The following is a 16672-nucleotide window of genomic DNA, read 5'->3' on the forward strand; positions in this document are numbered from 1 at the left end:
AATATTTTTTATTTTAAATGTATTTTAATATATTTTAAATATATGAATAATATATATATATAATTTTAAGATGTGAATTAAATTTAATATATGAATTTAAAAAAAAATATTTTTCAGTGTTAACTTGGGTTTAAACCAAACAATCAACTTCGGCCTAAGATATAAAATATATTTGTCATGTATCTTCTTTAAACCAAACAAGCAGCTTGGCCTAGTGGTTGGCCTTTCTTCTTCTCACCAAATGGACCCAAGTTTGGTTTTTATGGCCACCTCTTAAGTCTTAATCATGGTTTTCAGAATCGGAAGATGTCATAATTATTTAAAAAATTAAATAAAAATATTAAAAATATTTAATAAAAATAATTTTTTATATCACAATTCATATTCAAAGCAAGTCATAACATATATAAGTTAAAACCCATAAAATCAAGTGAAACAAAATGATTCAAATTAACTACAACATAATATTTAAGGTAAAACAATTAAATAAATATATATTATAATACTATAATTAAATAAATTTGAGGCTAAAAAAATCATAACAAAATGATATTGTTTGGTTTATTTTTTTTAAAAAAACAATCCCACATGGAACATAGAAGATCATCCCAACTAACTTCTATAAATAGTAGAGGTGATTTGGCATTCAAATCATGGAGCCTTTTGGTGAGCATTGAGTGGACTATTCTTTCACTTCAATCAAACTCGAATTTTAGGCTTCAATCAAGCTTCTAAATTTTTTTGAGTTCAAGCCTTTTCGAGTTCAAGTTTCAATATTATATTTCGAGTTCGAGTTAAACTTTATAATTTTTAGCTCATGAGTTTGAGTTGAGTTGAGCTTACTTTTAAATTTTCAAGTTCGAGTCGAGCTCAGCAATACTCGAGATCGACTTGGCTCGTTTAACAAACGACGTCGTTTGGTTTAATTTAAAAAAAAAACAAAATTAGCGGTTTTTTCCGGTTTTTTCCGATTTTCAGCCGGTCCAGTTTGAACGGTTTAACGGTTCCGGCCGGTTCATAGTAGCGGTTCAACCGGTCTAGATTGAACCACTAGGCAACGGTTCACAGTTAACCGGCTGGTCCGGTTTTCAAAACAATGCTCTTAATTCTTTAATTTTTTTCCACCAGTAGTAGAAAATAAATATATTAAAATAAAATAAAATAAATATTATCATCAAATTGAATAGTGACACATGACACCATCCCATTGAAAGATTAATTTTATTTTCATTTATTAAAATTAAGACCAAATTGATAGAATATATAAGTAAGAGTGACCAAATATGTAATTATACCAATTTTCGTCAGCATTTCCGTTAAATGTTAATGACAATTGGCATTATTGAATATATTATATAATTATGTGGCATGATTGACAAGAATTCAAAATAGTGGTCAAAATGAAAATGAGCTATAATTAGGTGGTCACTGGTATAATTTACCTTCTATTTTATTATAGATTCTATGGGGTTTAGTTTAATAATTTATTATAATTTTATATTCTATTATTTTTATGTTTGAATTTATTTTATCTTTTGATTCGCATTAATTATTATGATATTAACGTAAAATTTATGTTAAAGATGATATATAAATTAATTGATTCTTTTATCGAATCCCATAACATAAATAGTTTTAATAGAATTTTAATGATTTATTCTATCTCTAAATTAAAAATTAAGAGTTGTGAAATATTAAAAAATCAAAATAAGATTTAAAATTATTTATAAATTATTAAAAAAAGTTAAACATTTTTTATCGAAAAATCTTTGACTCTTTTTCACTAACCTAATACACTATTATTATTAGAACATATTTTTAATAAGAATATTATATTATAGTGACAATAAATTCAAAATTTTCTTTGATTTTTTGCACCAAATAATAATGAGACTTTTGTAAAATTTTTATGTTAATGATTATAAGAAAATATTTAATTATGTATTTAGTTTAGGTTTATCATTGTAAATATTTAGGGTCCGTTTTGTTTTACTGAAAACGTTTTCGTAAAATGAATTAGATTTTCTAAAAAAATATTTTCTGAAAATCATTTTACGATGTTTGGAAGATGTTATTTAAACTTTTTTCTCTAGTTGATGATTTTTTAAAAAACATTTATTACAAATATTAAATAAAATAAATAATATTATTTCATAAAAACTAATATTATTATTTTCAAAATATTAAAAATTTATTTATTATTAAATATTATTTTATAATTTTATTAATAAAAATAAAATATTGGTATATTTTATTGATAAAAATATTGTAAATTATTAATTATTTATTAAAGTAATAGTGCTATATTATATTTTAAAAATATATTAATTAGTATATTTAAATCTCTTTTTTAAAATATTATATTATTATATTAATATTAAATATAAAAATATTATTCTTATTAATAATTTAATAACATCATTTCTATGAAATTAATAAATAATATAAACTTATTATTAATTTATTATATTATTAAAAAAAAATATCATATCTTATATTATATAATAGTTGATTATTTTATTATAATATTAAAAATATAATTATATTATTAGAAATATAATAAAATAAAATATTTTAATAATTAATATTTTGATTAAAATGATATTAAAATATTTATTAATATTAAATTATAGAATAAAATTATTTTGAGTATTTATTGTTTAAAGTGAAAAGTTCGGAAAATGACTTACGAAAAATCGACCGTTAGTTATTTTACATAAAACACAAAGGAAAATCTATTGACTAGGAAAATGTTTTACATTTACCAATCAGATTTCCTCCAACCAAATACTGGAAAATGAAGAAAACATTTTCCGGAAAATGTTTTACGTGAAACAAATGGACCTTATTGTAATTCTAAATATTTCTTCTTTTTAATAAAATTAATTGTTTTCTATCCGCATGATCCAACTTACCTTAGTGATTAAAGGAAATTGTTGTTCCTAAAGGTCACGAGTTTCGAGCACCAGCGAATGTAGCAAAGTGATTGAGAGTTTATTGTCAAATGGTTGAGAGTATTTATAACAAATACTACTTTATAATCACTCTAGCTTTAATAAAATAAATAATGGTTTCTATCAAAAAAGATAATTTATTATTTAAAATTTATTAGCATATAAGTGAAGGTTAATAATTTATCAAAATTCATAACCGTAATTGTAATCGTTAATCGATAATTTTAGTGGTTCGATTAACCAAAATCATTTAACCTTAACGATTTAGTTAATTAACTTATAAAATATACGGTTGCCGGTTAATAGCTATATGTTAATTTGAACACCTCAAACCTTAATAGTAAAAGAAAATATTATTCTCTCTACAACTTCTAGATTCAACAATTGTATTTGCATAATATACATTATAATAATTAAAAAAATTTAAACAAACAATATATTATAATCACCCATATTATCGAAATATTGGATGAGATACGATAATACTATATTGTGCCCTTTCTTGTTATTATTTAAACATGTTAAATCATACTTTTATTCTACTGTCTATTTATAAAATATATTTCTAACATGTTGTCTTAATTGCTTCTATACAATTTTAACTTACTGGGTCCCGTAGAATGTTATCTGATTACTAAACACAGATCTATAAAAAGTGACCGACTGATCATAAATGATGACGACATGTCATATTAAGATCAAGGGCGAAGAAGTTTGTATGAAAGAAAAGTTCTTTTTATAAAATATATTCTATTCTAGAAGATGGTAGGTGGTTGGTGCAAGTGAAATGCACAAAATAAAATAAAAATATTTGTTTAAATCAAGTTATTTCAACCAACTCATAATTTTTTTTTAAAAAAACTTGAATTTTGAATATAATTGTGTATATATAAATTTGATATATTTAAATAATTAGTATAATTGATAGATCATATTGAAATTAAACTTTATATAATAATCCTAAAATAAATAATATATTTAAAAAGATAAATGGATGGATAAATGATAAGCGGGAGAGAACGTCATAAAGGTGAAAAAGTAAGACTTTACGAAGCGGAAAAGGCAAAAAGCTTTTAATTTGGAGTATTTTCGGGGAATAGTGAGATAAGAGAAGGATAACTGCCTATTACTTAACTAGCATTTTTTTAGATCACTCAATTATTTTTTGTTTCAAATCATAGCTAATATTGTAAATTTTATTTTACTTATAGTTAGAAAATTAATTATAATGTTTGCGTGTTATCATAATATAATGTCTCATCATTATTAAAAAAATTAAAAGAACTCATGTCAACAGTTCGATTAATTTTTTAAAGGCGAGTGACCAAAATATAACATTAGGTACGATTTTAAAAAAGTTAATAGTTATATGACTAATAGAATAAAAGTGATAAATGAGACATTAAACATGTAGTTTACCCAAAGAAAAGTTGAATTCCAAGGAGAAACCGAGGGATGAAGGCTTGAAGTGCATGTGAAACAGCCAGATGTTTAGGGATGGGTTTGGATCGGTTTCAGCTAATTCGACTCGAAAATTTTTATCATTCACCTATAATTCGACCCAAAAAATATTCTCCACTCGACCCAAATTCAACCCGATTTTTTGATATAAAATCTGAACTCGATCTGACTCAACCTGAAATAATAATAAATATTATTTTTACTTAATAAAAATAATGATTTAATTGAAAAAAAATAATATATAAATGAGTATTATTGTAATTATTTTTAAATATATAAGGTAAGATTATATTTTTTCCAGGTCGGATATTTTTTACCTTAAACTCGAATCTAACCCGACTCGAACATCACATTAAAAAATTTGACCTGATCCGATCTGAACCCAAATTTTTTTTAAAAAACCCGACTAGATCGAATCGAAATGGATCGAAACTCGTCAAGTTCAGGTCTTATGACCATCCCTACAGGTGTTGCAGTTCCTCTCTATCAAGTTGCCAAACAAAGATAGAAAATGACAAATTTACCCAACCAATGAAACAAAAATATTTTTTCCTTATTTAAAAAAAAATTAAATTTATCATTATAGAGAAAATCAGTAGTTTCGGTGGGAGAGAAATATCTCTTGATTTTGGTGAGTTATATAAACGAGTCGAGTCGAGTTCAAGTATTATTAAGTTTGTATCGACTTAAAAACTTTGAAATGGAGTTTGACTTGAATAAAAAACTCATTAGACTCGAACTCTAAATCATGAAATAAAGCTCGTACAAGATCGTAAAGAAAAAAAAGTCTTAAATTTAACTCGATTAAAACCTCAAACTTAAACATAAACATTAAATACATGAAAACCTTATACTGGATTTTAAAAAAAAAATCAAGACATAAATATTAATATTATTAATAATTTATTTTTAAAAATTAAATTTTAAATATATCATATTTTTAGATACTCACGAGCTTTTCGAGTCGAGTATCAAGTAGCTCATTTCGGCTCATTAAGAACTGAAGTTAAGTTTGAGCTCGAGTAGATTTGAGTATTTATCAAGCTTTGACCGAGTCAATATCGAGTAACTCACGATCTATCTCGTCTTATTTACAGTCCTAAATTGGTGACAAAATATTTCAGGTAAACTACACATGTAGTACCTAAACTATTAATTTAGTTTTGTTTTAGTACATAAACTTTCAATTTTTTCAAAACCATACATAACGTTTAGTTTTCATTTCATTTTAGTACATGTCGTTAAAACTTAACGTATTTAGTACCTAAACTATCAATATTTTTCTATTTTAGTACCTAAACTTTCAATCTTTTCAAAACTTAACGCTACATTTTGAACGGGGTACTAAAATAAAACAACCATCTTATCGAATATCCTCTGTTGTAGAGTTAAAATCCGATGTCATGATTAATTTGTTATAGCCAATTTAAGTTGGATTATAGATGACTCCCTCGCCGTGAGGTTTGAGTTGAATTGGAGAATCATGGGCACAATATCCTTCGTTGTGAAGTTGAAACCGAGCTCAAAGTAGCTCATGGATCATCTTCTAGTCCAAAATACTTTGTCGTGAAGCTGAAATTTGACTTGAAGACTTTGGTATGAAACTGGTTTTTCATGGTTGTTTATATGACTTATTTGTTGTGAAGTTGGGTCAATCTTTTGGGTACAATATCCTTCGTTGTGAAGTTGAAATCGTAAGAAAATCGAAAAGTGACTTATTGTAGCCAATCTTGGTCAACCTTGGTCTTCCTCTCGATTTAAAGACCTTGGTATGAAAATTTGACCGGAAAGTATTCTTCGTGCTACCTTGGTGTAAAGCACCCTCGAGCTAAATGGAATCGAACTCGAAAGCTCTTGTTGACAGACACCCTTCTCACATTGAGCTATGTTGTACTGGGCTGAGAGATAGACCTTGTTGTACAGATGACTCATTTGCTGTGAAATTAAGTCGATCTATTGGACACGATATCTTTTTTTGTGAAGTTGAAATCATGGATGGCTCATTCGTTGTGAAGTTGAGCTTTGAATCGGATATCCTTCGTTGTGAAGTTGAATCCCATCTTGTAAGTTGATCATATCAAGTTCAATATCCCTCGATGTGAAGTTGAAATTGACTCTAACAAGAATCTACAAAATTATACATATGCAATGCTTATGGATGCAATGCTCTTATGTTTGCCTAAAATGCATATGTGAAATATGTTATTTAGGATTTGAAGATAAATCTCAATCTCTGGTTGTCAATCTTGATGTCTCTTGACTCTAAAATCTGAATTTTATGATTTTTGATTTTTCAACATGCTTAAATTCGATGTACAGAATATGGTCTTGATTTGGGAAACGCCTTTCAACCATCTTAAGTATGGTACCTAAGTTTTGATCAGCTTCCGAGCATTTGTATTTTCTAAAAAATCTTTGTACAGTAATATGAAATTATCTTTTTCAGAAGTGAATAAATCATTAGGTTTCAATTCAACACAAGATGCTTAAAAGGAATTGATTTGAAGAAATAGTCGTCTTTATTTAGAAGGAAAAAATGAACACAATATATAACAAACATTCTAAAAAGAAGTATAATACATAAAAAAAAAGTATAAGCAGAGGCCTTAAATCTCAATAATGCGGGCGCTTCGGAACTGATACACCGTCAGGTGACTTTTAAGTACAACCTTTATTAAGGGAACTTCGGGAATGCGATAATGTTCGGGAGAGTGAAACATTTCTCCGACTCGTTAAGTCTGTAGAAGATTTGGATGCCGTGATGCTTTACTATCTTGATTCAGGACATTTTCTGAATCATTATCCAAATCGCCCTTTCGGGTTTTCAACTTGGACCCATCATTGGTTTCAAGACGCCCTTTTCGGATTTTTATCTTAGTCCCCTCCTTGGCTTCAAGACGCCCTTTGCAGGTTTTCATCTTGAACCCACCTTATTTTCTTTTTCCTTTTTTTTTAATTTAGGGTGCCCTTTCGTGTTTTCGCCCTTAACATTTTTTCCAACTTAGTACGCCCTCTCAAGTTTTCATCCTAAGAGAAGTATTTTTTTACTGCATCTGAATTAACGAAATTAGGTAGTTCCGGTCCGTCCATTTCAGTCAGGATAAGTTCTCCTCCAGAGAATGCATTTTTCACGATAGAATGTCTGTCCCAATTTGGCATCCATTTTCCTCTGAAATCTTTATGAATTGGTCAAATTCTCTTAAGCATAAGATCTCCTTCACGGAATACTCTTAGGCGCACCTTCTTATTATGTGCCCGAATCATTCGCTTCTGGTAGAGTTGACCATGATGAATGACTTTCAATATCTTTTCCTCTATTAGGTTCAACTAATAATATCGGGTTTGCACCCATTTTGCACATCTAGTTTAACCTCTGATAAGACCTGAAGTGACAAAATTTCTATCTCAATGGGCATCACTGCTTCCATCTCATATGCTATTGAAAATGGCGTTTTCTCGGGGTGAAGTTCGTATCGAGGTTCGGTAAGCAAACATAGCAAAAGGCAATTTCTCATGCCAAATGTCTCATTCCACTATATCTTGATATTTGTTTGCTACTTCTACTGCTTTGTTCATCTTCAGTCTATAAGTAGTAGAGTTATGATGTTTTATGTTTAATTGTTCACAAGCAGCATCCATCATCTTATCATTTCCGGTAAACCATACCGACATATGATCTCTTTCTTCAAGAACTTACAAATAGTGTACTGAGTGACACTGGCATATGATGTAACCTCTACCCATTTTGTGAAATAGGCGATTTCCACAAGAATGAAATGATGTCTATTTGAAGTCTTCGGATGGATTTGCCCGATAACTTCTATGCCCACATAGAGAAAGGCCATGGCTCATTATCACATGAAGATGTTGAGGTGGAACATTTATTTTATCCCCATAGACTTGACATTTGTGATATCTTCTCGCATAATTGATACAGTTGCTTTCCAATGTAGACCAAAAATATATGTATCATTATTTGCCTCAACATCATGTGTACATTCGCATGCGTTCCACAAACTCTGTCATGTACTTCTTCCACTATCATCTTTGCCTCTTCTGCATCTACACATCTTAACAGGACCTGATCAGGGCTTTTCTTATATAAGACATCTCCATCAAGGACATATTCAGCCGCCATTGTTCTAATAGTTCTTTTATAAGTTTCGGTGGCTTCCATTAGATAACTTCGGTTCTTGATGTATTGGAGAATGGCATAGTACCAGGTCTTAGTGTCTTTTACTTCCTCGATTTGGTAACAATGAGCGGGGTGCTCATACGACTGCATGTCAATTGGCATCATATCAGACTCCTCGCCAGCCTTGAATACGACTGCCAAGGTAGCTAACGCATCAGCCATTTGATTTTCTTCTCTAGGCACATAATGAAAGGTGACTTCATCGAATTCTTCGATAGATCCAATATTATCTTCCGGTACTCCACCAACTTTACATCCATGGTTTCCCATTCTCCACGGAGTTGATAGATCACTAAGGTTAAATCTCCATATACTCGCAAGGTCTTTATATTTTGCCCCATTACAGCTCAAATCCCCAAAACATAAATCTCATATTCTACCATGTTATTGGTGCAATCAAAATTTAGTGTGCTAATGAATGGGTAATGATTCCCTTTTAGAGAGACCAGTATGGCCCCAATACCGTGTCATAATGCATTTGATGCCCATCAAAATGCATTTTCCAGGAATTGTCCATGGAAGTAATTGCTTCTTCTAAGGATACAACCATCAAGTCTTCATCTAGGAAGTCAAAGTCCAACGACTCGTAATTTTTGACAGTTTTGCTTGCCAAGAAATCTGATATGACATTCCGTTTATGGCTTTTTAGCTCACATAGTCGATGTCAAATTCGGATAACAACTTCTGCCATCGGGCTAACTTTCCAGAGAGAGCAGGCACACCCTCATATACTTTAATGGATCTAACTTGGAAATCAACTAAGTGGTGCGATACAACATGTATTGGCTGAGTCTTCGTGTAGCCCAGACTAAAGCACAACAAACCTTTTCGATAGGAGGATATATGACCTCACAATCAGTGAACTTTTTGCTCATGTAGTAGATGACCATTTCTTCCTCCCAGATTCATCATGTTGAACTAGGACACACCCCATTGAATTCTCGAATATGGATAAATACAAGAATAGAAGTTTGCCTGGGATTGGGGACATCAGAATAGGAGTGTGAGATAAGTATTCCTTTATTTTATTGAATGCAATTTGGCAGTTCTCATCCTATGTTCCAGGGTTGTTCTTTTGAAGAAAGCGAAAGATTGGGTCGCACTTATCGGTTAGCTGAGATATGAACCGTGCTATGTAATTTAATCTTCCTAGAAAACCTTGAACCTCTTTTTTGGTTTATGGGGGAGGTAAATTCCGGATGGCCTTAACTTTATCGGGATCGACTTCGATGCATTTCCTGCTGACCACAAAGCCTAATAACTTTCAGAGGTTATTCCGAATGTGCACTGCTAGGGTCAGTATCAGCTGGAACTTTCTTAATCTCTGAAAGAGCTTTCTCAAATTCTCGATATTTTCATTCTAGGTTTATGCCTTGATAATCATGTGTCGACATAAACTTTGATTTCTTTATGCATCATGTCATAGAAAAAGGTCACCATAGCTCTTTGATATGTTGCCCCAGCATTTTTCAATTTAAAGGGCATCACCTTGTAGTAAAAAGTTCCCACGTTGTGATGAATGTAGTCTTTTCCATGTTTACGAAATGCATCTTAATCTGATTATTTCCTGAAAATCCGTCCATGAACGAGAAGAAAGCATTCCCAGTTGTATTATCCACCAAAATGTCTATGTGTGGCAGAGGAATATTATCTTTGGGGATTGCCTTGTTAAGTTCCCAGTAATGAACACACATGCACACTTTCCCGTCTTTGTTTGGAATCGACACTATGATGGCCACCTATTATGGATACTTGGCCACTTTAAGGAACCCAACATCGAATTGATTCTTGACCTCTTCTTTGATCTTAAGGAGTATTTCAGGTCGCATTCTCCTCAGCTTTTATTGTACTGTAACCCCCTCAAACCGATGCAGGTGACTCGATCCAATCTGGGGTGTCACATTAGAGACACCGAAGTGACTCATCATAAAAATAGCGAAAAATTTAAAACTTTTATTACAAGATGTAAACTCATAAAATCATTTATAAATAAAAAATAAATTTTACTAGTATTCAAAAATAAACATATTTTCAAACTCATATATAAAACAAAATACAACCAACATGCCCCCTAATCACATGTACCATACTCTGCAAGTAACATTGGAAAAACTCCCTTAGTGATGTCGATAAATGCACTGGTACGATTCATTTGACCTGAAAAGGTGAGTAACAGAGTGAGCTTTGGGAAGTTCAATAATACAATACTACCAGTAGATGCTATATGACATGCAGATAAATGGAAACCATATAATTTCCTTATTGAATCAGACGTATACCAATTTTTGAGATATTTTGGGGTACCACTGGAAGTTTACCGAGTGGAAGCCATGAAAATCTCAGTTCATAAGAACATTTCACACTATCACATTTCATGAGGTCGAATAGGATGTCTAGTGTGTTCCAATTAAAACCAGTGAAAAGATATAAATCTTTTAAAACCATAGCGGAACCCTCAACCATATTCCATTATGCAGTTTCCCATAACTACATCAATAAAGGCTTACCCTAAGCACACAGCAAACGGGAGCCAACCTAATGAAGTATTTTGGGGCTTGAGAGACTACCCAAGAAAGTTCTCAGGGCCACAGGGCCTACCCAAGAAAGATCTCAGGGTCGTAGGGCCTATCTAAGAATGATCTCAAGTCCATGGGGCCTGCCCAAGAAAAATCTCAGGGCCACAAGGCCTATCCAAGAATGATCTCAGGGCCGCAGAGCCTACCCAAGAGTCACATTAGGTCCGTAAAGATTTACCAGCTTGATCAGAGTTGTACCTCTATATTCCAGTCCTATCAAAAATCGATATCTCAAAGATACAATTTGTACAGTAAGCAGAATTTCCATAAATACGTAATCATCATAATCATATACCAGTGAAAATCGATAATCAGATAAAAATCGTAGTCCATAAGCCATCACCAGTAAGTCGGTGCATCAATAAAATAGTAAACCATAGATTTAGGTGTCCCACATTTCAAAATAGATAAACCAATTATATAGTACATAGGGAATACACTAGAGGGTCCAAGTAATTTTAAGAGACACTTGGTAGTTATCAAGATGGATAACATGAAACTGATAAGGAAAAAATGAAGGTTTAGGACATTTACAATATGTACCGATTTATCAGATTATCGAAATAACTCAAACTAAACAACTCGCAGACTAATGCATGTCGGTCTATTTAATGCCCTTCCAAGGCATTCACTCTAATACTAACAATTATTGCCCATTGATCACCTTCAGAATCATCACTGAATAGATCTTAAAGAGAAGAACAAATATTGCAATGGTCTTTATTTAAGTCCCACGTTGCAATAATATCAGGTAAATTTTGACACACTTGATTCGTAGTTTACAACCTATAGGGACAACACATCAGGTAAGTTCATCAACGTTTCCATACTTATCAAAGTCACTCATTTAGTCCTAAGTAATTGAGGTTACGTAATTCATTTAGAAGTCAAGTTTATCCAGGTTACTTCAGAGTTTTCCATAGTAATTCAGACGTTTCTGAATTTCAGATACATATTGTACTTTCGTTCAGTTTAATTTGGTATTCGTGGTTGATTTGTCTAACGAATATCCACTTCTTAGTACCAAATGCGATCTAGAGTTGAGCTGAGCTGAGTACTTCCAGAATTATCATCGATCCAAACTTGAGAAGACATATACGCTTTCAAGTGATATATATGCAATTCAAGTACTAACATATCATTAGAGTTGATCGACTCACTTAAGTTATGTTCCATAACTTTTCAGGGTAGTACTACACCCATGTTTACTTGGATTCCTTAATTAATCCAGGACATTTACTTATTCTAGGCTATAAGGGTATTTGGTTATTTTGGTGCTCAATGTTATTCCCGTCATTTCAAAGCTTGAGAATATCCATTCATTCATGGCTTGCTGATATTCTTGGGTCATTTCCTTTCCAGGGGTATTTCAATCATTTTCTTCCGTCCATCTTATTATTTAATTCAAACTTATAATCTATTTCAGTTTTTTGGAACAATTCTGACAAAAGAGCACCCTCGATAAATTATTCTTCAATTATTTACTCATAACTCGAAGATTTACGGATTATAAGAAAGTTTCTGTATAAACGTGTGAACTTAACGATAAAATTAGTAATTCATCGATTTAGGCATGACTTCTTGGGTAGTTTCTCATTCATGGTCAATTCGGGCTACTTTTTCCTTTTAAGGGTAGTTTCGTAATTTCTTAACCATAAAATTTTGGTATTAAAACTCTTAACAAGGATAATTATAATTTAGACATTCTAGGGTTAATTGCTTTCCCGGATAATCTATGAACTAGAAATGATTCCTTATCAAATTTTTAGTATATTGTACGCATCGTAGGGTTATAAATCAGTTATCCAGTTTTTCTAAGTAAAACTAGCACTTTCTATCACATCAGTAGTTTCATCATATCAATATGTCTTTTCAAAGTTCTTATCCAACTTCCAGGGTCAATCCTTGTCTTTTTACAACATAAGGGTATTTTTGTAATTTCACCTAATTGAAGTATTCTCATAATTTCTCATCTAAGTACCTTATGCATTTAACCTTTAATGATATAAATTATAATTTACATATTCAGGTTGATTCCTTAATCACTTAATCACAAAACTTGTAATTTAATTCCAACTGTCCTCCAATTTCTTATATTAGTCATCTGAACCATATTCAGTTACCGAATTTTTACCGTATTCGGATCGAGTGTAGAAATTAATTAACTACACAAATAAGACCAAACCTTATCTTATTCATGCATTTACCAATATCAACATGTTCCATAAAGCATAAAGAGGTAGTAATGTATTACCTTGATTTTCGTGCCATACTGATAAACCATTTAAACTCCATTCGAACGCCCTCGATCTTTAAATAAACTTCTAATAATTCCTCAGATACATATCAACAGAAATTACATAAAAAAACAAAGCTTAGTTGTGAAAAACGGATCGAATCGGGTGATAAATCAATGAAAAATAACTTACTGGGTTCGAATTTGGCAAAATGCACTTAAAAAACGGACTCATGACGTCAAAAAATGTCAGGATAAGTGTACCCAAAAACGTTAGCGGCAGGTCAACGGCGGTCAACAGTTAACGCGATCAATGGTCAACGGGTGTAACATTCACGGGTTTAATCCTAAACTTCCTAAAATGGTCTGTCAACTTTTCGATTTTACACTTTAATCCTCAGTTTCTTCCAAAATACCATTTAATTAATATTTTATAATTTCTAAAATTTAGCCCCTAATTTGGGGTATGACATGCACGGGTTTTCATTTTGGTTTGATAGGCAGTTTGTGGCCTACCATATATGTATCTAGCCCGACATATCTTGATACGACCATGCAAACACATCTCTGTATTCTTGAAGTAAGACTATCAAGTTTTGTCTTGCTTCAGCCGAAAAAGTTGTGCCAATTTTGACCTGCTTTCGCTCCCCCTCAGTGCCCAGATTCAAGACTTTGATTTTCTCTTCATGTAGAATTATTTGTTTGTCTTCTCTTTCTACCATCCTCAATAATTCGGTAGGTAATTTACACTCTCTTCATTGTCACATTCATCAATTTTCCTGAGAGAACTGGATGATTCAAAATCCACCTTCGGGTTCATTTTATCAGTGCCTGTATTATCGCTATCTTAGGACCTGAAGGAGAAAGAAATATGTATGCGTGAGAGAAAAATATCCCACACGGAACAATAAAAAATTAAATTCGAAGGAGAATGAAATGGAGTACTGAAATGAAGAAAAATTGAATTCAAAAGAAATGAAATAAGAAAAATGTTTGTCATGAAAGAAATTGCATCTTTTATTGAATTTAAAACAAAATGTTTATTCACCCTTACAAAAGATCACCTATTGCCCCGGGTATAGGTTAATAGGGATAATTGGAATATTACTTTGAAAGAAATTTGAAAATCACATGTAGTTCTTCTGCCGACTAGTTGCTAAGCATAGACCCAGGTGGCACTGGGCGGACTCCGGATCTATCTGCATCTTCAGTATTCTCCGTGATTATGGCTTTGATACTCAAGTCTTTCAGAGTCGTTTCCAAATCTGGGATGTGGTTTCAAACACATAATCACCTGATTTAAATGTGTCGTAAAGAGTTGGGAATACCATGGGTTCCCATTGAAATTCATTTACACTCAATCTAGCAATTCTTATTTCTCGGTTCTTCTGAATTTCTTTCCTCTTTTATTGCTGACTGAGCTGAAAACCAAGCCCAAACTAATCTAATTTTGTTATAGGAAGGATGTGATTAATCCTTCCTTGTAAGAAATTCCTAAATCATCTTCCTATCATACCACCTCTTCCCAAGGTCTGCTTGATCTCCATCTCAGTGCACTCGAAAAGCTGGGGTTTAGAAATCTTTCTTCTTCAGCCACGAATATGGCGTTAGCAAATTCTAAGGAGTGGAATGGACATTCTGCCGCCTCCTCATCTACTTCTATGTATGGAGCATCCGTGGTCACACTCGCCATAATATCTTCTTCGGCATTAATAATTACCAGGGTCTCATCAATGACAAACTTGAATTTTTGGTGCAACGTGGATGATACTTCACCTGGTTGATGAATCCATGGACTTCCCAAAAGGTAGTTGTAATAAGGCATGATGTCCATCACTAAAAATTCAATGTTTTAAGTGGTTGTTTCGATGGTTAAAGGCACCTCAATCTTGTCGATTACCTCCTTCTTGGTCCCATCAAATGCCCGGACCACGCTCTGGCAGGTTCTCGTGTGAGAGGTATCCATTGTAAGCCTTTTCAATATAACTAAAGGCATCACATTAAGGGTTGAACCATTGTCGATTAACACACTTGGTAAGACGTGCCCCTTACAGTGATTGGTGATGTGTATTGCCTTAGCTCGACCTATTCCTCCAGACGGAATCTCATCATCTGAAAATGAGATAGGATTATCAGCTTGAATGTTGTTTACCAGTTGATCCATCTTGCCAACTGGTATGTCTTATGACACATATATCTGATTCAGGACTTTCAGGAGTTCCCCTGTTTGCCTCTGAGCTTAGCAACATTGAAAACATTGAAATACGTGTCGATAGACTATGTAACTATTCCATGATGTTGTATTCGCTATGCTTTAAAAATTTTAGAAACTCTCTAGCTTCCTCCTCCTTTATTGGTTCAATGATTGCCAACATCCCCTTTGAAAGGTTCAATTGGTCTTTGGGGGGACGTAGCCTCTTGGAAGTAGCATTTCCCCACAGCCTGCCCTACTTCGTTTTCATCTTTCTTCAGGGTGCTCAATTGACATTCGTATTTCCATAGTACTTGTCAGTTTTCCTTGTAGGAAAAAGGTTTGGGGTGATGTGATCACCACTTTTGCTTGTGTTTTTTCTGCTATCTTCACCTTAGGGGTAATTATCAAAGGAGTACCCCTACCATATCCTCTTTCAGATGATTCTCCGGTAGCACAAACATCCGCTTCTAGAGATTCTCGGACTTCTTCATAGAATTCCAACTCCCTCCTATCCATCATGAGCTGGATCAAAGCTTTAAATTCTGGGCAATCTTGTACCTCATGCTCCTATTCATTGTGGTAATAACAGTGGTTACCTTCTCACTCCTTGATGTATCCGAATGTGGATTGAGAAGCTCTGCTTTCACCATCTGGCTCCATACCCAAGCCAAATGAGACTTTATTTTAGAAACACCAGTTTTAACTTTCCTGCCTTTCTCTGTAGTGACTGCATTAATCCCATTCTCCTGATGATTAGGCAAAGGTTTTTTTTGCAACATTTGGCGCTCATGAGTTAAAGTGGATCCAATTCTTGTTGTGTATTCTTTGTATGATCCTCTTGAATGTGAGGTAATTTTCAATCGTGTGCCTCGACACACACCATGGTATTCATAGTGAGTATTCTCATCATAACATCTGGGGTATGGGGGCTTTATTGGTTCCACAGGGTATGGTGACACTACATGAGTGTCAAAGAGCTGTTGATATAGTTCATTGTATGACATGGGAATATGATCGAATTGCTTATTCTCTCTTTCTTTCCTAGGTTCCCTCGAA

The sequence above is a fragment of the Hibiscus syriacus genome, unplaced genomic scaffold (genome assembly GCF_006381635.1).
Source record: "Hibiscus syriacus cultivar Baekdansim isolate YM2019G1 unplaced genomic scaffold, ASM638163v2 tig00111810_pilon, whole genome shotgun sequence".
Lineage (NCBI taxonomy): Eukaryota > Viridiplantae > Streptophyta > Magnoliopsida > Malvales > Malvaceae > Hibiscus > Hibiscus syriacus.